The sequence below is a fragment of the Sciurus vulgaris genome (genome assembly GCF_902686455.1).
Source record: "Sciurus vulgaris genome assembly, chromosome: 11".
Lineage (NCBI taxonomy): Eukaryota > Metazoa > Chordata > Mammalia > Rodentia > Sciuridae > Sciurus > Sciurus vulgaris.
In genome coordinates this window covers 43,158,062-43,184,366 of record NC_136472.1, presented here as the reverse complement: position 1 = coordinate 43,184,366, position 26,305 = coordinate 43,158,062, and the positions used below count along the sequence as shown (strand labels likewise).

At 34.3% G+C, this 26,305-nt stretch overlaps 1 long non-coding RNA gene across 1 annotated transcript in view; it reads left to right on the top strand.

Annotated features, from left to right (window-relative positions):
• The window catches only part of LOC306640711, a 431,473-nt gene that overhangs the window by 233,415 nt on the left and 171,753 nt on the right, over positions 1 to 26,305 (top strand). The gene's annotated exons all lie outside the window — the stretch shown is intronic.

Genomic DNA, 26,305 nt, shown 5'->3' with positions numbered 1-26,305 from the left:
AGTGAGGAGAAATATAAAAGCAACACAATAAATAGTTAAGTTATACTGTTAGGATGTTGAAGGTGGTAGTTTCAGAAGAAAGGAATTGATCTGAAGAAAATGTTGCCAGCTACCTGGTAGACTCCAAGAAGAGAGTAGAAAAAAAATCACCCATGTGGAAGAAGGAGCTCGCAAGAAGGCACTGGGGATTTGAACATGCATGTTGTACAAAAAAAGCAACCAGGAGGTAAGTTATTTTGCAATAGAAGAATGAGGAGGAAAGTCATGAAGGAGAGGTTAGAGATTTAATAGCAGACCACATACGTAGACTTACTAAGGTCTTTTACTTTGATCAAAAGGAGGAAACACCAGAATTCTAGACAGAAATTTAATAAGGTGAAACCAGAGGTTAAAAACATCTGGATTCATTACTCTAATAATTATATTTCAGAGAATTTACCCTGAAGACATAATCATATGTGCAACAGTGATTTATGTCCAAGGATATCATAACTACAGTGAATTTATTGTAACAAACAATTGGAAACAAATTTCTGTCCCAAAGGTAGGGAAATGATCAGAAAATATGGGATATTTCACAGGCTTAAAGAAACATGCAGTTTTGAAAAATATTGGTAATGTGAAAATTCTATGGAATAAAAGTTGATAAAAACAGAGGCAAGGGGCTGGGACTGTAGCTCAGTGGTAGAGCACTTGCCTAGCATGTGTGAGACACTGGGTTCCATCCTCAGCACCACGTATGAATACATTAAAAGTTAAATGACCATCAACAACCAAAAAAAATTTTTTTAAGAGGAAAATCTGTGTAAAGATACCAGTTTTAAATAAAAATCAACTGATATAAGCAAATTAATAAATGAAGAGAATTAGAAGGAATTTCTAGAATAGTAGGAGGGAATGTTTCTAGGTCCTGGCATTATGGATTTCCAAAATTTTCTTTCTTAGACATATTTACGAATTTATTTTTGGTAAATTAGCGGGCACATCTGAAAGCAATAAAGAACCATTCTTTAAAATAAGAAATTAATTGTGAAGCAAATTACTTTAAAAATCTGTGTTTGAGAGGTCAAACACGAAATTTGTTATTTTAATGATGACGATAACAAACAGAAAGCTTGCCATGAGCCAGGCCCTGTCTTAAATCCTTCACCTTAATTAAGGAAATCTACTTTGTAATCTACTGGATTCAAATTAACTTTGTGGAATAGAAAAATTACGAGAATGCATAACATCTGTGGAATCAAAAGATGCAAAACACATGGTGCGAAGATCCCTTGTTAGCATCTCAATAAAATGCATATCTTTGGAATGAGAATTTAGCCTTAGTTGTTCTCATTATAAACAAAACACTGCCAAACAAGCATTTCCATGTGTCAGGGGCTGCATAACTATTGCTATATGTTATAACTTTTAATTTTGACATCTATGTGAAGCAGGCATCATTCATAAGTTACATTTTATAAAATAAATCTTTTGGTGACTACCATGTCCATCACATCTAAACTAACAAATTATAGAAGCAGGATGCCACCCCAAGACATCCAAGACATATCCACCTCAATCTCACTTCCCTATTCAATCCTCTCAACTTCCAGGGATACTGTTTTAACCCTTAAATTGCTAACTTCACTAGCACACTGAGTAATATGTCCACTGCTTTTATCTGACTTTATTAAATTCTAATATGATCTATGAATTTTTTTTTTTTTTTTGGCAGGGAGTACTGGGGATTGAACTCAGGGGCACTCAACCACTGAGCCACATCCCCAGTCCTATTTTGTATTTTATTTAGAGACAGGGTCTCACTGAATTGCTTAGTGCTTGCCTTTGCTGAGACTCACTTTGAACTCACGATCCTCCTGCCTCAGCCTCCTGAGCCGCTGGGATTACAGGTGTGCACCACTGAGCCTAGCCAAACTATGAATTTTTAATCATCAGGTTATACATGAAAAATGAAGGAATGATACAATTCAAAGAGACTTTAGATATCTTGTCTAACCTTCCAACTCAATTTTAAAATCACATTTTAATGTGCACTTGCTATGTCAGACTCTACATTATGATATTTTGGGGCAGCACCTCTTGTCAACAGTGTCATAACTGTAATTCCTCTTTAAGTGGCTCTATTGCTACAGCATTTATAAAGATTGTTGTTATAAGCTTCAGAGTATCCTTCTAAGTTTTAGTAATCTGTGCTTAGTCTCAGGTATATTTGCCTTCAGAAGGAGGAACAATATCTCTCGTGGCATATGTAGGACTTGAGTAGAATATATTCAAATGCCCACACGAATATATATCCAATGCCTGAGTAGGTGCAGGCATATGTGTGAACATGTGACACACTAACCCTTTCTCCTGCTTATTCATTTAGTATTAAGTACAGGTGGCTTGAACACCCTCATGCCTCTGGCCATATTCTAGATGCTAATGATATAATAGTGTTAAACATAGGTAATGTCCCTCACCTATAGATTTCATGGAGGAAGCACAGCAGAAAGTGCCAAGGGAATTTTTGAAATGGGGGAAAGTATGGAGTTGCAGAACTGCCTACGGGGCTATATCCAAGGTGATTGTTTCGAAACTATTACTTTAACTTCTCTAACAAAATTTACATGACTTTTGCCTTTGGGCAGTTTAAGGCCTGGAAAAATGTTTTATATTACTCTGTAGAATATTGGAGTTAAAAAGAGCAGTACATATCACCTCTCCTCTTGTGTGGAATTCCTTTTTACCTTCCTCCACTGATTTGAGTTCTGCCTACTAGAACACATAAGAACAAGAACATGTGACATGAGAAAGATTTTAAACAGTACAATGCTCTGCAACATTTATGAACAGTCCTATTTTAAAGACACAAAAGGTGATGCCTCAACAGGTAAATTTCCAGCCTAAGACATACAACTATTAAGTGGAGGATATTGTGTTAGAACACAGGTCTCTCTGTCTTGAAGCCTGAGTTCTTAATCTCCAGTCTCCCTATTTAGTCAAGTCCCTTCAACTTGACCAACTCAGCACTTCATGCAAAAAATTATGCTTAGTAACCCGAAGTCACCATAGATCTGACTTTAGAATGTTCTCATTACACCACAGGCAGATGCCTGCATAGTTTTGTTCCATTAGATTAACCTACCTGTTAAAATAACTTTAAAGCCAAGTAATAGCAGAGCAGAACTAAGGACATAATTAATACCAAATAGGGAAAATGGGGGATGATGTCACAAACAGTAGTTAGGTGGGCATTGAGGATCAACAGAATTTTGACAAACAGTTATGCTAAGACCATAAAGACCATATCTCCTCTGGACTTACCATGACTGTAAACAAGATCTAGCTCCTGCAACTGAAGAACTTTCATTATACCAGTCCCTACTACATAAGCTCACCATTGGCCCATTATTTCAATAAATAGATGCCTTTCAGGTACAGCTTTTGACCAATGTCAAATGGAACTTGAGATACAAACATCCCAGTTTCCTTACTCCTCAGGCAGGTTAACCTTGAGATGCAAGTTCCACACCGAATCTTGGAGTTTTCCGTAACGGTAATCTCTGGTATTCCACCAGGATAATATGATTTGTTGCACTATTATCCCCTTTACCTTCCCTGTCTTCTCCACTCCCCCATTGACATTTCCTAAGATGATTACCCTATTAAACTACTTGCATTTCAATCCTTGACTCAGGCTAGACCTCTCGGATACACTAAGTCTCCACCCCAGCAATCTTAGCCTGCACACTAGCATGGATGGTTTTCAAGAGATTGAGCAGGCTCTTGTGAGTCTTGAGGTTATCGTATAAATTCACAAAGACTAACTCAGATTACCACAGCCAAGAGAGCAGTTTCCACTTACTAAAGTCAACCATGAATTTCAACTTGTGGCCATGCGGGCCATCTAATGTTCTCTAGATTAATAGGCTGGTATTTTGTCTCTAAAATTGTACACTGATGCCTCTCGTTGACATCAAATGCAGAACTTCTGAAAGTCATGATAATATTGAATAGAAAATAGGTAATTCAGCATAATTTTAACCAAAACATTATTTTCTCATTTCTCTGTACAAATGCCACTACTTGTCACTGCTTCTTTATTCATTCCAATACTAAGTATGATGACATTTTTCACCTCTTTTTCTATCTTCCAATAAAAATTCTACTCAATCTAAAAAATGCAGCTTTTATCACTGGACAACTGCACTGAGTTGAATAAATAACAGCTGGTCTTGCTGAGAATTAACAGAGAAAAATACCAAGCTAAAAGAAATTAAAGACAATGACCTAAAAAACTTTAAAGAATTAGAAAATTAAAACCATTATGGTTAACTAGTGATTTTTCAAATTATTTTAGAAATCATGCAGCACATATTAGTGAATTAGTCTTATGACAAGATTACTAGAAGTTCCAACTTCCAATCTTTCCGACTCTGGACAGTAGATACCAGTTCCAATGTGTTATCTGCAATCTTTATCAGTGAAGTGAGAATAGCAATACTGCTTGAAAAGTTTTGCCTAATTTAGTTTAGAAGTTGAATGTTGGTTTGATAACCTTCTCTGTGAACAAACTAAAAGAACTCCTAAAATAATGATGTATTTGTATTTCTTTTCTGGTTTGCTTGATTATGTATATTATCTCCTGACCAAAAATTTTTATAAATTATATTTGTCTGGAGTGAGCAAGTTCAATATTTCAGGGTGTGTATGTGTGTGTAAATGGACGTAGGGTGTGTACTCCAGTATATGCCAAAGGAAGAAGAGATTTGAAATTATTTTCTGGATTATGTCCTTTCTGATGGCTTATGAATTGTGATAATAATTATATCTAAAATGTGTTATAATACATAAGACTTTGTCAAATCGTATTGCGTTTTCTCAATCCTCACAATAAACCTTTTACACTGATAATTTTATTATCTCTACTCCTTATAAAATTTTGAGTCAGTTAAATACCTTGTCTAAGAGTGCAAACTACTAACAATTAGATTCAGGAACTGAATCCATGAATATCCAGCTTCTGCTTTTAACAAATAAGAGAGATATTGTAACTTTAGACTTAATTTAATTATTAAAGGACTTATGGAACAATTTAGCAGTACCTAAACTGACACAGGCATTGCTCTAGTAGCCCCCAAAATGCAAGGTGAACAAAGACTGCTTGCAGTGTCACTTCCACTGCCACATAGAACTAATCATAGGCAGTGAACACGAGTCTTTGGTCAAATTCAAACTAGCAGGAATTCCAATATGGAACCCAGACCCCTATTTTTTAAGTAAAAATGCATTATAATTAGTAGATTTAATATTTTTTTATTGATCTCAAATGCCACCCTATTGTCAGTTCTGTCTCTCCTCTGAAATGATTGGGGACTGTCATGAAAGTGGACAGGGCACAGAAAAGTCACAGATTTTGTTTCCTATATCAAATATCTTATTAAATGGGAGCAAATAACATCTCTCCTTTAGAGGGTAGCCCTGGCCAACAGTGATTTTATAAGTAATCCCAATGAGCAAGAATAAAGTATTCCTGCCTTAAGAACACAAATAAAGTCTTGTTTTATGTTTCCTAAATTTATTAACTATCTATATAAGTGTCATATTTGTGGTAAGTCTGTAACATATGTTCTTTAAAAATAAAGTCATGGTACAAAGTAGGGAAATAAATTGGAAGCCAAAGCTAGGAAAGATATTACTAATGCAATGATCAAATTATATCAAGTCTGGATTGACCATGGCTTTTGGTCAATCCTGATTTCTAAAAACTGATTTTCACAAGATCTTAACCCAGAATGGGTCCTTCCACTCAGGCTGCTGAGGATGGGTTCGACTGAAGTACATTTCTTCCTTTATGAGTCTGGATAGTGCAGATTAAAACAAACAGACAAAGAAAAAATATGAGAGAAAGAAAAAGAAAAAATCCTCCCAATGTTACATGTATAAATAAGTCATGACACAATTAAGCCCTGGTTGCAATGACAAGGACTAGAAGTAATACATAAATGAATAAAGTAGGGTTGTAATGGTTGTGAACAGCAGTGACTATTCTGCAGTGGAGTGAATAAGACTATGTTTCACTTAACACTTTGAAGACGTAATAAGGATGAACTGTCCTAGGTTTTTGTTGTTCATTTCTGAAGAACTTCTAAGCTTTTCTGTTGATAAAACAAGTCTTAGGATATAGTTATGGACAATCATGTTATTTATGTCCTTGACTAGAAATGGTACTAAAGTAAATGTGTAATTAACATTTAAGAGGAGAAAGAATATAATAATCACCATCACTGAATTATTATTTATCCATGCTGGGATTTAAAAAAAAATGAAATCACTTAGATAATCTCAACACATTTTTTAAAAGCTGTATGGCTTCTGTTTTTCTTCAGTTTTCTAGTACTTTTGGAGAAGAACATCCGATGTGAGAAGCCTCATCTTTGCTTCAACAAGCTCTTTGAATTTCTGTAATGCATTTGGATTGTATTTAAATAAACCAGAAATGTAGTAACAGGGAAGAAATCTTTTTTCATAAATTCTTATCATTTAAAGATACAACATTAAGGATCCAAGATGGCGACGTAGAGGGAGGCTGCGTTCCTTCTCGCTCTGCAACGCCGGATTCAAGCAGAGGATATCTGTTTCTCGGTGAGGCAGTTTTTGCTGCTTATCGATCCCCTGCTCTTTACCCCATTTGTCTGCTGTGATCATCTGCAATCTGCCAGCATATCGACGCCATTTTTGAGAGCAGATTGCTCACTGTCAGGCGTCTATCGTCCACCATTTGCCTGCCTCTCGCCTGTCCATCGCCTGCCTTACCCCTATCCATCACCCAATGCTCGAGGTTCACCTCCCGATTGTCCAACAGCTGCCTGCAGATTGACCACAGACCGCCAGTGGAGAACCAGCTGCCTGCTGCTACCTGGAAGTTCACTATTACAGTACCTGCAGGTTTGATTACACATGGCTGCCGCCATTTTGAGACAACAGCCAGGCCCTATAGGACCCCTGGCCAGACTGACTGAGTCCCGTCTCCAGGATCCTTCAGCCCAACCGATCACTCCCTGCCTCTGGGGCCCTCACATCGACTGACTGCTCCCTGCCGCCAGGACCCCCAGACCAACTGACTGTGCCCTATCACTGGGAACCCAGACCAATTGATTGCACCTGGCCTCCTGGATCCCACAATCACACCAAACACACCCGACCTCCAGGACCACTGCCGAACCAACTGCATCCTGTCTCCAGGACCTCCAGCTGACCACATCTACCCATGAGCTGCAGCTCCCCATTTGCCAACACATTTGGAAGCCAGAGCAGCCATATTGGATAATCCTGGAAGCCATAGCTCTGATCATCGGAAGGGGCAAATCCCATCCTGAGACGCCTGCTGGAGGCTTGAAGCTCATTATCAGGTACCTCTCATACATCAGGCTACTGAACACTGGGAGGATTCATTAGTATATGACTATTATACAGTAGATTTTATTTTTTCTCCTTTTATAAAAAAATATTTTTTATTTCTTTACGTTTCTTGCTTTCTTTTCCTTCTGTTTATCTGTTCCCTCAGAGTCGCTTTCTCCCTTATTTACATGATGTTATTGTCCCCATAGGGGCTATTTGGTCTAGGATTGCACAGTGTCTGATTTGGGCACTGCTAATATTGATCTCCCCTTAAAGAAAGGGTTTTGGAAACCTATAGGGCCAATATAAGCCTATAGGGGGAAATCTGCAATACCCCAGATCTGCACTGCTGGAGGGGAAGATACATGAACAACATGAAAAAACAAGGGAAGAAAATGATCCAAACAAATATAGATTCTATAGTAATAGAATCCAATGACAGTATGTTAGAAGAAATGTCAGAAAAGGACTTCAGATTATACATGATTAAGATGATTCGTGAAGCAAAGGATGAGATAAGAGAGCAAGTGCAGGCAATGAATAATAATACCAATAAGCTGAAAGAGCACCTGCAGGAAGCAAAAAAATCCAAACGGAAATCCTTGAAATGAAGGAGACAATAAACCAAATAAAAAACTCAATGGAAAGCATCACCAGCAGACTAGACCACTGGGAAGACAGAACCTCAGACAATGAAAACAAAATATTTAATCTTGAAAATAAAGTCACCCAAACAGAGAAGATGGTAAAAAATCATGAACAGAATCTCCAAGAATTTTGGGACATCATGAAAAGACCAAATTTAAGAATTATTGGGATTGAGGAAGGCACAGAGATACAAACCAAAGGAATGAACAACTTATTCAATGAAATAATATCAGAAAATTTCCCAAACCTGAAGAATGAAATTGAAAATCAAATACAAGAGGCTTACAGAACACCAAATGCACAGAATCACAACAGATCCACACCAAGGCACATTATAATGAAAATGCCTAACATTCAAAATAAAGATAGGATTTTAAAGGCCGCGAGAGAAAAGCATCAGATTACATATAGGGGGAGACCAATACGGATAGCAGCCGACTTCTTAACCCAGACTCTAAAAGCTAGAAGGGTCTGGACCAACATATTTCAAGCTCTGAAAGAACATGGTTGCCAACCAAGAATCCTATACCCAGCAAAACTAACCTTCAGATTTGAAGATGAAATAAAATCCTTCCATGATAAACAAAAGTTAAAAGAATTTACAAATAGAAAGCCTGCACTATAGAATGTTCTCAACAAAATATTCCATGAGGAGGAAATGAAAAACAACAGTGGAGGTCAGCAAAGGGAGGAACTACCTTAGAGAAAAACCACTCAAAGGAGAAACCAAGCCAACTTAAAAACCAAAAATAAGCCAAATGACTGGGAATACAAATCATTTCTCAATAATAACCCTGAACGTTAATGGCCTAAACTCATCAATCAAAAGACATAGACTGGAAGAATGGATTAAAAAGAAAGACCCAACAATATGCTGCCTGCAAGAGACTCATCTCATAGAAAAAGACATCCACAGACTAAAGGTGAAAGGATAGGAAAAAACCTACCATGCACATGGACCCAGTGAAAAAGCAGGGGTTTCCATCCTTATATCAGATAAAGTGGACTTCATGCCAAAGTTAGTCAGAAGGGATAAAGAAGGACATTTCATACTGCTTAAGGGAACCATAAATCAGGAAGACATAATGATAGTAAATATTTATGCCCCAAACAATGGTGAATCCCTGTACATCAAACAAATCCTTCTCAATTTCAAGAATCACATAGACCACAACACAATAATTCTGGGCAACTTTAACGCACCGCTGTCACCACTAGTTAGATCTTCCAAACAAAATCCAACCAAAGAAACCATAGAACTCAATAACACAATCAATAATCTAGACTTAGTAGACATATATAGAATATTCCATCCATCAACAAGCGGATACACTTTCTTCTCAGCAGCACATGGAACCTTCTTGAAAATAGACCATATGTTATGCCACAAAGCAGACCTTAGTAAATGCAAAACAATAGAGATACTGCCTTGTGTTCTATCAGATCATAATGGACTGAAAATAGAAATCAATGAGAAAGTAAAAAAAAGGAAATTACTCCAACACTTGGAGACTAAATAATATGCTATTGAATGAAACATGGATAACAAAAAACATCAGGAAGGAGATTAAAAAATTCTTAGAGGTCAATGAGAATGATGATACAACATATCAAAATCTCTGGGACACTATGAAAGCAGTACTAAGAGGAAAATTCATTGCATGGAGCGCCTTCCAGAAAAGAATGAAAAGTCAACAATTAAATGACCTAACATTACATCTCAAAGCCCTAGAAAAAGAAGAACAGGATAATAGCAAAAGTAGTAGAAGACAGGAAATAATTAAAATCAGAGATGAAATCAATGAAATTGAAACGAAAGAAACTATTCAAAAAATTGACATAACAAAAAGTTGGTTCTTTGAGAAAGTAAACAAAATAGATAAACGCTTAGCCACACTAACAAGGAGAGAGAAGACTGAAATTACTAAAATACATGATGCAAAAGGAAATATCACAACAGACACCACTGAGATACAGAACATAATGAGAAGCTACTTTGAAAATCTGTATTCCAACAAAATAGAAAGTACCGAAGACATTGACAAAATTCTAGAGACATATGCTCCTCCCAAACTGAACCAGGAGGACATACACGATTTAAACATTTAAACAGATCAATATCATGCAATGAAATAGAAGAAGCCATTAAAAATCTACCATCCAAGAAAAGCCCAGGACCAGATGGATTCTCAGCCGAGTTCTACAAGACCTTCAAAGAAGAACTCATTCCAATACTTCTCAAAGTATTCCAGGAAATAGAAAAGGAGGGTACCCTACCAAACTCATTCAATGAAGCTAATATCACCCTCATACCCAAACCAGGAAAAGACACATCAAGGAAAGAAAATTTTAGACCAATATCCTTGATGAATATAGATGCTAAGATCCTTAACAAAATATTGGCAAACCGTATCCAAAAACATATTAAGAAAATTGTACACCACGATCAAGTGGGGTTAATTCCTGGAATGCAAGGATGGTTTAACATCCGTAAATCAATAAACGTAATCCATCATGTCAATAGACTTAAGGATAAGAATCATATGGTTATTTCAATTGACGCAGAAAAAGCATTTGACAATATACAACACCCCTTCATGCTGAAAACACTAGAAAAAATAGGGATAGTAGGAACATACCTGAACTTTGAAAAGGCTATTTATGCTAAGCCCATTGCCAACATCATTCTTAATGGAGAAAAACTAAAACCATTCCCTTTAAAAACGGGAACAAGACAGGGATGTCCTCTTTCACCACTTCTATTCAACATTGTCCTCGAAACTCTAGCCAGAGCAATTAGGCAGAATAAAGAAATTAAAGGGATACGAATAGGAAAAGAGGACCTTAAGCTGTCAATATTTGCAGATGACATGATTCTATATTTAGAGGATCCAAAAACTTCCTCCAGAAAACTTCTAGACCTCATCAATGAATTCAGCAACATAGCAGGCTATAAAATCAACATGCATAAATCTACAGCATTTTTATACGCAAGCGATGAGACAGCTGAAAGGGAAATGGGGAAAACAACTCCATTTGCAATAGCCTCAAAAAAAAAAATAAAATAAAATACTTGGGAATCAATCTAACCAAAGAGGTAAAAGATCTCTACAATGAAAACTACAAAACACTGAAGAAAGAAATTAAGGAAGACCTTAGAAGATGGAAAGATCTCCCATGTTCTTGGATTGGCAGAATTAATATTGTCAAAATGGCCATACTACCAAAAGTGCTATACAGATTCAATGTAATTCCAATTAAAATCCCAATGACGTACCTCACAGAAATAGAGCAAGCAATCATGAAATTCATCTGGAAGAATAAGAAACCCAGAATAGCTAAAGCAATCCTTAGCAGGAAGAATGAAACAGGGGGTATCGCAATACCAGAACTTCAACTATACTACAAAGCAATAGTATCAAAAACAGCATGGTATTGGCACCAAAATAGACAGGTAGATCAATGGTACAGAATAGAGGACATGGACACAAACCCAAATAAATACAATTTTCTCATACTAGACAAAGGTGCCAAAAATATGCAATGGAGAAAAGATAGCCTCTTCAACAATTGGTGCTGGGAAAACTGGAAAACCGTATGCAACAGAATGAAACTAAACCCCTATCTCTCACCCTGCACAAAACTCAACTCAGAATGGATCAAGGACCTTGAAATCAGACCAAAGACCCTGTATTTTATAGAAGAAAAAGTAGGTCCAAATCTTCACGTTGTTGGCTTAGGATCAGACTTCCTTAACAGGACTCCCATAGCACAAGAAATAAAAGCAAGAATCAATAACTGGGATAGATTCAAACTAAATAGCTTTCCCTCAGCAAAGGAAACTATCAGCAATGCGAAGAGAGAGCCTACAGAGTGGGAGAATATCTTTGCCTCTCATACTTCAGATAGAGCACTAATTTCCAGAATATATAAAGAACTCAAAAAACTCTACACCAAGAATACAAATAACCCAATCAACAAATGGGCTAAGGAAATGGACACTTCACAGAAGAAGACGTACAAGCAATCAACAAATATATGAAAAAATGTTCAACATCTTAAGTAATAAGAGAAATGCAAATCAAAACTACACTAAGATTCCATCTCACCCCAATTAGAATGGCAATTATCAAGAACACAAGCAACAATAGGTGTTGGAGAGGATGTGGGGAAAAAGGTACACTCATACATTACTGGTGGGACTGCAAATTAGTGCAGCCACTCTGGAAAGCAGTGTGGAGATTCCTCAGGAAACTTGGAATGGACCTACCATTTGACCCAGCTATCCCCCTCCTTGGCCTATACCCAAAGGACTTAAAATCAGCACACTACAGAGATACAGCCACATCAATGTTCATAGCTGCTCAATTCACAATAACCAGACTATGGAACCAACCTAGATGCCCTTCAATTGATGAATGGATAAAGAAACTGTGGTATATATATAGAATGGAATATTACTCAGCTATAAATAATAATAAAACTATGGCATTTGCAGGCAAATGGATGAAATTGGAGAATATCATGTTAAGTGAGATAAGCCAATCTCAAAAATCCAAAAGAGGAATGATCTCACTGATAAGCAGATGATGACACTTAATGGGGGGTGGGAGTGGGACAAGAATGGAGGAAGGAGGGACTGTATAGAGGGAAAAAGAGGTGGGAGGGGTGGGGGGAAGAAAAAAAATAATGGAATGAATCAAACATCATTGCTCTATGTAAATTTATGAATATGAAAATGGTATGCTGTTACTCCATGTACAAACAGAAACAACATGTATCCCATTTGTTTATAATAAAAATAAATTAAAAAATAAAAAATAAAAAAATAAAGATACATTTATTTATTTATTTATTTATTTATTTTGGCCAAAATATTTTCCTTCACATTGGATTACTGGAAATTTTCTAAACATTGTGTGGTAATTCTTAGATTTGTTCATGCCAGGAATACATTACTTCTCTGCTCAGAAGATAATGAACCATGAGGAGATACCCAAAAGATACCCAAGTCCTTGTTCAAATCCCAGTTCTTTCATTTCATTTTTATGAGATTCTTAGCAAATTTCATCACTCTTTAAATTTTAATGTCTTAATTTACAAACTTAGGATAGTAGTAATACAATTCATAGAGCTTCTCAAAGGTTAAATAAGATAGCTCACATAGAATATTTAGCTAACTACCCATAACATAGTACTCAGAGAATGGTGACAATTTCTTCTTACAAACATCGTTACCCATATAAAAATTACCAGACTCTTTTGAGCAAGAAAAAATATCTCCAAACCTTGGTCATAGGCTTTTGTGATACTTTGAAGACTAATGAATACAAAAATTAAGAAATAAAGTGAAAAGAAGGCCAAAGCATCATCTTCTTTAAGGTTGCCCAATAATTCATATAAGAAGCATACAAAAACTACAGGAATATTTTGCCTTGGTGACTTGCTGAAACTATTGATTCCTACCCCACCCATGGACATACCTATATGCAATGAGTCTCAAAAGCAAAAGGACATTCTTAATTTCTACTTTAGGAGAACTCATTGCCATAGAAGGCTATCACCATTAAAAATATCCTCCAATAACTGTAGCAACTTGTGTCCTGATAACATAGAAAAATAAAAACTAGTCTTTTTCATTTGTTTTTAGCAATTTGCTGACAACACAGCGCATACTCTCAAAATTAACTCAAAGGAGCATACTTGACCAGGAATAGAAACGATTTTTACCTATTTCATTATTTCTGCAGCAGGTTTTAATTTCATTTCTTTTCCATTTTCATAGTTATCCATATGTTATGGCAAGCATAGGAACATTATCAGGAAAGATAAAGACAACCACATGAATGAAACCTCCAGTCTTAGATATAGTTGTCCTGGGAATGTCACATACTTACTGACCTCTTTGAACTTTCGACATCTTTGACATTCTGTACCACTCATGAGTTTTCCCTGTGAATTTCATGATATTCACACATCACAGGAAGGGCAGTTTCCAAGAAAGTTTTAAGATAAGACTTTTAATATTCTTAAAATGTTACCATTCTCTTAGAATGCAATGAAAACCTGTGGCAGAAATAGCGGGGCTCCCCATACACACGCCCATCTTGTGGCAAACTGAAGTCATGTGACTAGTAACAATGTGTCTGTGCTGATCTTCTTGGTATCACTTCCCTGACTCCAGTAATTAATGACCCATCGAATTAACATTGAGAAGTTTCCTGGGTAGACAATGGAATTTGATTCTAAGAAAAAATGTATTTTGTGAATTTTGAACATTTTGTTATAGACACATAGCTTATCTTCCAAAATAATCAGATGTCACAGGCCATCAAAATGAAATATGGTTAAGTTGGTATATACCAGCTAAATAATAGGCATATCAAAATTCCTAACGTTATCTTAATCTTTATAGTCAAGAATTCCAGAGAAAGAGCATATTTTCCTTTAGGTTCTTTTACCAAATATACATCTAGGAACCCTTCACCTTACCAAAACAAATAGCGTAAACCTGTGGTTCAAGCTGAGTCACTAATCTGAATTTGAAGTGAAAATAGAAGACAGTTTTAGAGAGTGTTATTTGGAAGTATGAGATGAATAATTTCATAAACAAGAGAAAAGATGTTAATTAAACAATAACAAAATGTTTGATTCTTAATTTAGATTCGCAAAGTAGAACATTTTCTATAAAATTTGCCATTGAGGAAATGACTTACACTTAGTAGTTTTAATGAAATTTTCTAAAATGTCTGAAATAAAAATATAATTATATATTTAAAAGTAACAAAAAATAAAATATTTTATTTGTGTTCAGGATCTGAACTAACTGCATAAACTTTGAAGAAGTTCTAAATATCCATCAATAAATGAACAGTTCAAGTAATTGTTTTTAATTTTATTTTTATTTACTCATTTATTTATATACTGTTCTAATTAGCTTATGCATTTTGATAAATCATACATAAATGGAGTGTAATTTCTCATTTTTCTGATTGTACATATTATAGGATCATCAGTCATGCATATATATGTACATGAGGTAATAGTGTCTGTTTCACTCTACAGTCTTCCTATTTCCATATCCCTTCCCCTGACTTCAATTCCCTCTACCTAATCTAATGTAACTGTATTCTTCCCTAACACACCCTACCCCTATTATGATTAGCATCTGCTAATCAGAGAAAACATTTAGACTTTGGAAATTAGATCAGAGGAAACATTTAGCCTTTGAATTTTGGGGTTTGGCTTATTTTGCTCAGCATGATATTTTCCAGCTCCATCCATTTACCTGCAAATGTCATAATTTCATTCTTCTTTTAAGCTGAGTAATAGTCCATTGTATACATATACCACATTTTCTTTATCCATTCATCTGTTGAAGGACATCTAGGTTGGTTTCATGATCTAGCTGTTGTGAATTGAGCTGCTATAAATATTGATGTGGCTGTGTCACTGTAGTATACTGGTTTTAAGTCCTTTGTTTATAAACCAAGGTGTGGGATAGCTGGGTTAAATGGCGGTTCCATTCCAAGTTTTCTGAGGAATCTCCATACTGCTTCCCACAGTGGTTACTGCATTTTGCATTCCCACCAGCAATGTATGAGTGTACCTTTTCCCTCACATCCTCGCCAACATTTATTTTTGCTTGTATTCTTGATAACTGCCATTCTGATTGGCATGAAAGGGAATCTTAGAGTAGTTTTGATTTGCATTTCTCTAATTGCTAGAGATGTTGAAGATTTTTTCCAATAATTGTTGATTGTATATCTTCTGTGAAGTGTCTGTTCAGTTCCTTAGCCCACTTATTGATTGGGTTATTTGGGTTTTTTTTTTTTTTTTTTTTTTTTTTTTTTTTTTTTTTTTTTTTTTTGGTGTTAAGTGTTTTGAGTAGATGATGAATGGTACAGAACAGAAGACACAGAGACAAACCTACAAAAATAGAGTTATCTCACACTAGACAAAGGTACCAAAAATATTCACTGGAGAAAATATAGCCTATTCATCAAACGGTGTTGGGAAAAATTGAAAGTCACATGTAACAATATGAAATTAAACCTTTTTCTCTCTCCCTGAACAAAACTCAACTTGAAGTGGATCAAAGACTTAGGCACTAGAACAGAGACCTTGTGCCTACTAGAAGAAAAAGTAGGCCCAAATCTTTACCATGTTGGTCTAGGATCTGACTTTCTTAATAGGATCCCTAAAGCACAAGAAATTAAATCAAGAATCAATAAATGGGATGCATTCAAACTAGTAAGCTTCTTCTCAGAAAAGAAACAATCAATAATGTGAGGAGAGAACCTACAGATTGGTAGAAAATCTTTACCACATGTACCTCAGATAAAGCATTAATCTCTGGGATATATAAAGAACTCAAGTACTTAGATATATAAAGAACTCAAGTACTTTTTAATGCATACCATGTAGCAATCTGAAATTAAGAATTGGGGTGACTACATTTTCTGACAGAGAAAAGCAGCACAGATATAGTTTACCCAATTAAAAAACTTTTGGAATGATGTGCAATGTAAGTTATTTTAACAGTGCTTACTTCCTGGGAATGGAATTATGTGATACAGGTAAAGGGAGGAAGGATCTATTCTTAATTCTGTTGCCCACTTTTTAAAAATTTTGGTTGATATTAATATGATAATGTTATTTTATAGGAAATATGAAATATTTTAAGGGGCTAATGTAATAGGACTTATAGATTGATTACCAGACCATTAATTTGAGCATTCAATAAATGGTTGATATAGAGGTGTAGGATCATTATGTGATAAAGGGATTAAATTAATGAGTTGAATTTCCAGTTCAGCTACTTCCTAGATATAACTTCTCACAATTTATCCATTCTTCTGAAAATGTTTCCTCATTTACAAAATATATAAAATGATCTTGACAATGACTTTCTAATCAGGTATTTATGAAAATGAATAATCTATAATGTGTCTAGTACATAAACTACACTTGCATATCATATGGAGGTAGTAAACAGCATAGTGGGTAGTCAATGCTGAAAGCTCCTCCCACAGATAATGCTTTTTTATTATTTACATATATTTTATTTTACATATATGTTTATTGCCCAAATGAGCAAATACTTATCCTGAATAAAATTAAACCATAAATGTATTCCAGTTAAAATAATTTACTTAGCAAATACATATTGTGTGAAAGGCACTGTACAAGACATTTTTTAACTAATGATACAAGGAAATGTTGTTATTGTTCTTGTTTTCAAAACTCTACTTTCATGTTGAAACATGAGGCATATGCACTTGAAAAGTTATGTGGTAATATGGCAACAATACCAAATTCTGCAATGTGCAGCATGTTATTATTTGTCTAATAATAATTATTATCAGATTCATAGCCTGTTACATTGGTGAGAATAATTACAGAAGGTGAATATGCAGTTATTTTCAAAAATTTTATTTTATTTTTATATTTTTTTTCTATTTTAGCAAATAAATATTTAATTTTATTGGTTCTTTTTAGTTATACTTCACACTAAAATCTATTTTGATTTAATTATACAAGCATGGAACATATCTTATTCTAATTAGGACCCCATTCTTGTCAATGTACATGATGGTGAGATTCAAGGTGGTTATTCATACATAAGATTTTTTTATCAGGGCATTATAATGATAGTGGGATTCATTATGCCCTATTAGTACATGCACATAACATAAATGATCAATCTCATAACCCAATACCTTCCCTTTCCCTTGCCTCCTTCCTCCCCCATGAGCTTGCTCTATTCTACTGATCTCCATTTTCTTATTGTTATTACTCTTTTAATTAGTGATGTGTAATCATATAATTATATATTGTTTAATATATGTGATATGTTGCCAGCTTCATTCTGATATAGTCATAAATGGAAATTGTATGATTTAGTTGATTTTGTTCCCCAGTACATATACATACCCTCCCTCCCTCTTGATCTCCTTCCTCTACTCTGCTGATATTCCTGCTACTTTCATGAGATTCCATCTCCCTACTTAAATTCATTTTTTTTTTTTTTGTTTCTTTTCTCCCTCTTGCTAGTAGAAGCTACAAATTTAATAAAGTTTAACCCTTGGAGGTCTACCCTACTTTTCAGGTTAAAGTCCATATTTATATGCAATATAGTCTAGAAACTTCCACGTCTGCCTCTTCTCCAACTTCACTGTCCTCCTTTCTGCCACGGGTCCTCTATGCTCCAGTTGCACGTCACTTTTTCATAGTTCTTTGGTTATAACAGACTATCACACTTGGGTCTTCTGCTGTATTGTATCCTCTGGACTTGGAGTGCTTTTTCCCCTCTGTCACCTGCCCTGTGCCCATTTATTCTTCCTGTCGCAGTTGATGTCACTTTCTGTGGGAATGATTCTGTTGTCCTTCTTACACACCAACCACATCCTGTGTGCACCTCATTCATCATGCAGCTTTACTGCAGTCAGTTTTCTGTCTCTCTTGACCACAAAGACAGGAGCTCCTTGAAAGCAGAGGTCCTGCTTTTCTTTGGATCCTTGGGCAGACACATGCTGGAGTGTACTAAATGGGTGTTAAATGTTCAGTGGGCTTTTTATTTCTCAGAAAAAAGCTAATATTCTGACTGGGTGTTATATATTAAAAAGGAAAAGCTTATGCCTGTTAATGATGTTAAAAACTCTGATGAGAAGAATAATTAGAATCATAGAACAAAAAAAAATTCAGTCACTTTGGCTAAAAAGCATAAATAACCTAGAGCCTATTCCAATGAAGTCAAGAGGTATTTTGAACTGTACAGATAACAGCTCTCTCAGTCTTTTTCAGTCAGAACTAACACTAAATTTTGAGAAGTTTTCAGGATTATTTGTTAAATTTCGATAAAAAAACCCTTTCTGTGCAAACAATGATAGTATACCTACATCTCTTATTCCCTGAACTAAGTATTAAAGTCTTCACATAATTAAAATGCTCATGGAATAGAATGTTCTGGGAAATAATATTTCTTGGTTGAACAATAATTTAGTGATAATAATTTCTTTTATATGTGGCTATTCTACATAAGCCAGATTCTCTTATATTGACAAGAACATTATGAAATAGATATACTTGTTTTCCACAAAGAAATACTGAAGTTACCAGAACTTGTGTGAAAGTTCACATTAATATAATTGTAATTTTTTTCTATCATGTGGAATATTTCTGTTAGATAGGAAAATTATAACAATTTAGAGCTGCAAAATACTGAACGCTTTTCCCATTCTTTTTTAAATTGAGGATTTAACACAGGGGCACTTTTTTACCACTGAGGGACATTCCCAGTCCTTTTCAATTTTATTTTGAGACAGGGTCTTACGTAGTTGCTGAGGTTGGCCTTGAGCATGCAATCCTCCTGCTCCAGCCTCCCCAGCCACTGGGCTTGCAGGCATGTGCGAGTCCCACTCGCTCCCATTAATATATGGACTTAATCCCCTGCCTTATTAAGAAAAAAAACCTTACAATTAGAAATAAATACTTTTTCCTTCACAAATGCCCAAATTGTAGAATACAACTATGATTTCTTGAAATAGTTTTACAATCATTTTTTGGAGTCTCCAAGAACTCATCAATGAATGTAGAATGATGTAATTAGATATTTGAAGAGCAGACACTGATTGCAAATTTATGCTTGCAGTATCTGCACACCATGATTCAAAGATGTACTTTATTGAAATTACATATTACTTAAGAGTTATGGATCAATAGGTTAATTTTTAAATCTCCTAAACCATGGAGAATAAAATTTCAAATATCAAACCCGTGAAGCTGTATAACTCTATTTGCCATCAGTGATTTTCCAGTGTTCAGGTCTTGACTTTGAGCTCAGTTTCTAGTTATTAGAAGGCAGAGGCTACCTAAAGGTAAGCATGGAACAGGGAATTCAGAAGTAGGACAATTTTTCCTTGACTGTTGTCCTTCTGCCCTAATAACAAGCTGCAAACAATAAAATTTTCTCAATATGTCCTCATTTCCTTTAACAGGTCTTGAAGGCTTCCTTAGATGAAGGGAGGTCTAGTCTGAGACGAGTCTGGCCAAGAAGGCCACATAAATAGGTAGAAAGACTCTTATTAGTAGCAACAATACAAAAATCAACCTCAACATTCAAACTAATTTTGGGGCATCTTTGGATATCCTGCTAAAACTAGAAACCCTCATTCCTTCCCTCTCTTTGTGGTGATATAGAGAAAGCATGCCAGATGTTAGGTAGCTTACCCTATTAGAAGGACAAGACTCACTGTGGAACCTTGGAAAGGTCACTTAAGAAGGTCGATAGATTTCTGGGGGAGGGGGGAGAGAAATGAATGAAATAGCCCATGTGATACATTTAGTATATTATATATTAATCATAAATATTAGATATCCCATTTTTATATGATTGCAAGTGTCTCCCATGTGACAACTACTTAGGTCTTATATTTCTGACAGCTTCATTCTCATCACCTAATTTCCTCCCAAAGTCCCCACGCCCCACCAAAAACCAGCGCATTGGGGATTTTGGCTTCAACATGTGAATTTTAAGGGTTACAATTATTCAGTCCATAACACATACACTATGTTTGTCATAGGAAACTATAGTCATTATGCTGTTTATTAGATAAAATGAGATTTGGTAGCATTGTAAACCATTATCTGTCATAGGAGGGTCATTTTCCTATCAAACTTAATGATAATTTAGCCAACTTCACTAATGTAGCTTTAGTTAACTCAGCCAATGAAAAAAACTGCAAAGTCTGAAGAAATAACTATAAGGATTTAAATTTAATCATTTTAAATTTAATCATTTTAATTTATAATGTTAATCCTTATTAAATATACTTACAAATAGAGTAAATTTTAAAATAAAGTACAGGACTTAAGTATTTTAAATTAGTGATATGTAATAGAAATGGTTAACAAATAACAGCAAATTTCTGGTCTAATCAAAATTAAGTTTCTGGGTTGAATAGAAGTTAAATTGGTTTGTTGATTCCAAAGTTTCTCAGTCTTTACTATGATAATCTTTTGTGATGATTAAGGTGGCAATAGTGCAAATTGCATTTAGTAAATTCTTCTGGATGTACAACACTTTTCCAGAAGAAATTATCAATGAATATGCCTGGAAATGCTTTTGTGAGTCATGAGGGTGGAGCACTCTTGAGTGAATTAGTGCAGTTAACACAAGAGTAGGGTTTTATAATAACGAGTTAGGTCCTTCAAACTCTCTTTCATGCATGTTGTCATGCAATGCCCTCCATTATGTTACTGCATAGCAAGAAGGTACTTACCAGCTGTTGGCATCTTGATATTAGACTTTACAGCTTTGAGAACTGTGAGAAATCTGTTTATTATAAATGACAGTCTCAACTATTTTGTTATAGCAGTGCAGAAGACTAAGAAACTTTCCATCTCTGTAATTTCACATTTCATACCTTTGATTTATACTCTTACAAATAAGCCTAGAGAAAAAAAGATAAGAAATTAATTCTTAATATAATGTAGGGATTTCCTGCTTAACTGGAGAAAATCTTTCAAATCTGTAAATAGGTAGAAAAGGTCACTCAAGATATTTTCCTTTCCTCCTGCTCAACCCTGAATTTGTGATGTTAGTCTGGTGTAATGTCTACACACATACACACAAATAAAACTAGTCTTATCACTTGTAGACTTAATAAGAATGGCACAACAGCTAATAATATTTTCATGACTTTGAAAGTAATTCAAATATTTACTTCTCCGTAAAATTGCACACTGAATTTTTTGAACAGAATTTCTTAAAAGTTCTAAGGAAATTAAGTAGAAATTTCTTTTGAAGGTACACTTGCTAAAGCACCAAATTATATTATTTAAGATGCTTCGTCAAGAAATGTGGCCAGTTTTAATTCATATTGCCAAATAAATTCAAAAGAACACATTTATTAAATTCTTCCATTATGTTCTTGTCATTGCTATTGGTATGAACGTTCTGACCTTTGAAAATAATGAACAACTCAGAAATTCAACATAAAAAAACACTATTAAACTGTGATTGAGGATGAATTGTTTTAATATTATTGACTTTTGGAATGCACTACTGGTTGTTACCAATTTCATCTATCATTTTTTTCAAAAAAAATAACCACTAAAGTAGGTATAAGGAAGACATATGGACACTTTTATTGAAAATTCAAATACGGAGACTAAGGAATCATTTTCTAATTTAAGTACCATGATATAATAGAAAAACAAGTTCTGAACTGTGAATCATAGAATCTAATCAGATGTCAGAGGTCAAGTTTTTAATCCAGTACATTCTGCTGCCTCTAATATATAATTACTAAGCACCTACATTCAGAAGGTAGATGCTAAATTGCCTTCTGTGAATTCAAAGATTAATTGGATGTGGTATTTTTATTTAAGATTCACAGTACTTTTGGGTAGATAAACATAATAATAAAGAAATAATTCAAATACTTTAGATAATTTAGTGAGTGATAACATCATAGAAAAATATTGTATGTGAGTCTCAAGGAAGAATTCAAAGAAAGATGTTACTTTAGTTGAATCTTAATACATGAGTAGGGCTTCACAGGGGAAAAAGGAGGTTGTGAAATAGGGAAAAATAAGGGAAAATAGATTTAACAAGTAAAACTATAGGATGTCTTAAGAGTATTGTGTATATATATATGTATAAAATATATATATATATTTTGACATTGAAAATTATATATATATAAATATATATATATATATTTTGACATTGGAAATAAAGAGGAAAAAGCATACATGTATAATTGAATGACATTAACTTACATATCTATGGGGTGATACTTGTTCAAACAATCTTCAGTTCATCAGTGATATGGAGTGAAAGTGTATATGAATTAACAACATGATGTTTAGAGCAACTACTGTGGAGAATGGCAACAAAATGTTTAGTACCTACTGAAAGAATGTCCTCCTGGCATTGAATTTTTTAGCAAATTATAAATTGTTTTTATCCCTCTACTGTTTCAAATACTCATATACTTGATACATCATAAAAATGCTCCAACACAACTACATATTTTAAGTAGATAGATTACATATTTTCATTGTATATTGAACGTACTTTATCATGATATACATATGCAACATGGGAAAGTTTAAAATACATAATACATAAAAAGAGAGGAAAAACTCAGCCACAGTAACATATAGAAATTACATTTTCTTGTTATATTATGTATAAATGTATATGTGTATCTAAAGATAAATGTTATATTCACATATAGGTATAGATATATCTTAAAGTTTTGAACACTGCTTTTTGCACATGTTCAAGAACATTTTATGTCATTAAAATAATACAAAATATTGTTTTTAATGGCTATATGTTATTTTATTGATCATTAGTTGCATAGGCAATTCCCCATTGTTGAAGTTCAGATATTTTTTTTACATTGTTTTAAACATACTACAGAGAAAAACTCTTCAACATAAAACTATTTAAATTTTGACACATTCTTAGAATAAATTCCAACAAGTACAATTAATTGATTAAAGTTCATGCATCTTTTAGATCTTTGGATTTGTTTTGCCAAATTACTTTCAAGAGAGATTCTATGAATTTGTCTTCCATGAATACATGATAACATTTGCTAACTGCAGTTTCACAAACATACACTATTTTCCAAAATCTTAACTATTCTTGAAATTTGTATTTATAAGAAGTTTTAGTGTCTTATGAGGCACATATGTTTCTAGTTCCATGAAGTCTTTCATCATGCATTTTCCTCATTTTCTGCTACACTATTTATTAGATTTCCTTTTCATGAGAATTTCCAATAAGTCTTATTATATTAAAATAGCTACTTATGGTCAGATCTTTTAAAAATTTTATTATTATTTTTATTATAGCTTTACGGTCATACATAATAGTTGAGTTCATCCCTTGATCATATCTTCCCAGAAACATTTTCAAGTTTGCCATTTGATTTTTGTTATAATGTTTAAAATATCCAGTAACTTTAAAGTTGTATGTTGTCAAATGTCTCAATCTTTTGTTATCTCTTCATTGCTTATATGCTCAAACTGTAATTCTCTAGATAAAAACATAGATGGAATAATATTCATTTAAAATTTTTAAAATTTTATGTAAATTTTTCTTTTGAAGTACTTTGAACAATTTGAAATTTATTTTGCTATGTGATCTAAGAATCTAACATTTTAACAATTTAGGATAAGCAACTTTCCCAACAGAACCAGATGAGTGAAAAGATTGTCCACTCCCACTTTATTATGAAATATATTTTAATACATCAATTTTATATATAGACATAAACATAGATTTACATAAAATCTTTGAGTCCTATGTACTTGTTCCTTTTGTTTTACTGTTAGCACTTCAATCTAGTTCCACACTTACTGAAATTGCCCAACTTGTGTAATATCAAGTGGGTAACATGGCTACTACCTTCACCCTCACTTTCTGATACATTATGCTGAAATGTCTAAAAATAATTACACTGTTGCTTCCTTTTCCAGATAACCTGTAGAATTGTTTTATTAAGCCAGATGTGACTCTGGAGGCTAAGGCAGGAGGATTTTGGAGTTCAAAGCCAGCCTCAGCAACTTAGCAAGGTCCTAAGCAATTTAGTGAGACCCTGTCTTGAAAACAAAAACAAAAACAAAAACAAAAAACATAAAAAGGTCTGGGAATATGGCTATTTGGTATGTGTCTAAGTGCCCCTGAATTCAATTCAATCCTCACTACCACCACCAAAAAAAAAAAAAAAAAACTAACAAAATTGTTTCATTAATTTTTCTTTCCTCATCAAAAGAAATTTGTATTGATGGCACCAGGACTACAAATTAATTTAGTAAAAACAAAGAATTCTGAAAGATTTTTCTTTTCAAAGAGCATAATAATAACAATTATTATTTACTGGTTGCTTACTATAAATCATTATTCTAAGCCATTCCCACTTACCAACTCATTTAAAACCCAATACCATCACTTCCTTAAATGCATTCTGTTTGAAAAAATCCACACTTGCTTTTCCAGTTATGAGTGTCCCATTGAACTCTTTTAAATGTATTACCTTCCTATTCGACATCTCTTGGATGTCTGAGAAGCATTCCCAGCATGACATGTCCAAAACGAGGCTCTTCTGTTGCCTTCCACATTTCGCTTAATGGCTCAGTTTAAAACTCTGGCAATCCTAATTGACTCTTCTCCTTCTCTCATCTTCTATATGTAATCAATCAATAACTCTACTTTCAAAATATATCAAGAACATATCTGGATGTATTTAGTGCTGGGTGCACATCTCAGCATTTCTATTGCTACCACATTGGTTCAATCATCTCTCATGTTTATGGCCAAAGAAACCTCTTTAGGAGTCTGTTTTCGGTCCCTTGCTTCACTAGGGTCTTTCTGTAACAGAATACCCAGAGGTATAGAGATTTTTCTTTTAAAAAAATTTTTAGTGCATTATAACTGCACATAATAGCAGGATACATTATGTCATTTGTACATGAACATAATATAATAAGTAATTGAATTAATATTCCTATGAAAAAACCTTTTAAGGACCCTCATCTAATCACAGTCAGTCTTTATAGTGACCTAAAAAATACTATCCTAGAATTCTGTTCAATTTAATTATTTAGTTTTCCCATGGTCTATTTTCTTTTTCCCTCTTGAGAATATATTCCCCAAAGGCAGGCATATATGTCTATTTTGTTTGCTGAGATATCCAAGCCTCTAGAATGATATATTCTTGGCACAAAATAGTGATTCAACAAATATATTTCATAAATTCGTAACACTTTATTATATTCCAATAAAGAATATGCCATTATTTTTTCTAGTATTCAGGAGAACTAATCATAGCAAGGTAAAATAACTAACTCAATGAAACTTGGCAGTAACTGTCAGAGCCAGAATTTGAACCCAGACACTGTTTTTGGAGTCTGATTCCTCAGTCTTTAGTTTCAAAATTGCAATCAGTTACTGTATTATTATTATTATTATTTTATCATTATTATTAAACTTGGGATTGAACCCAGGGGTGATTTACCACTGAGCCGAGTATTTTTAATACTTCTTTTCTTTTGAGACAGTCTTTCTACATTGCTGAGACTGTCCTCCAACTTGAAATCCTCCTGCTTCTGACTCCCCAAGTCAGGGTTATAGGAATGTCCCACTGCCCCAGAGCTGCATTTTTCAGTTAGATTGTGGTTAGTATTGAACTCCCTCACTCCCTTTGAAATTTGGCATGGCATGTGCCTTGCTTTGGTAAACAAAATATAA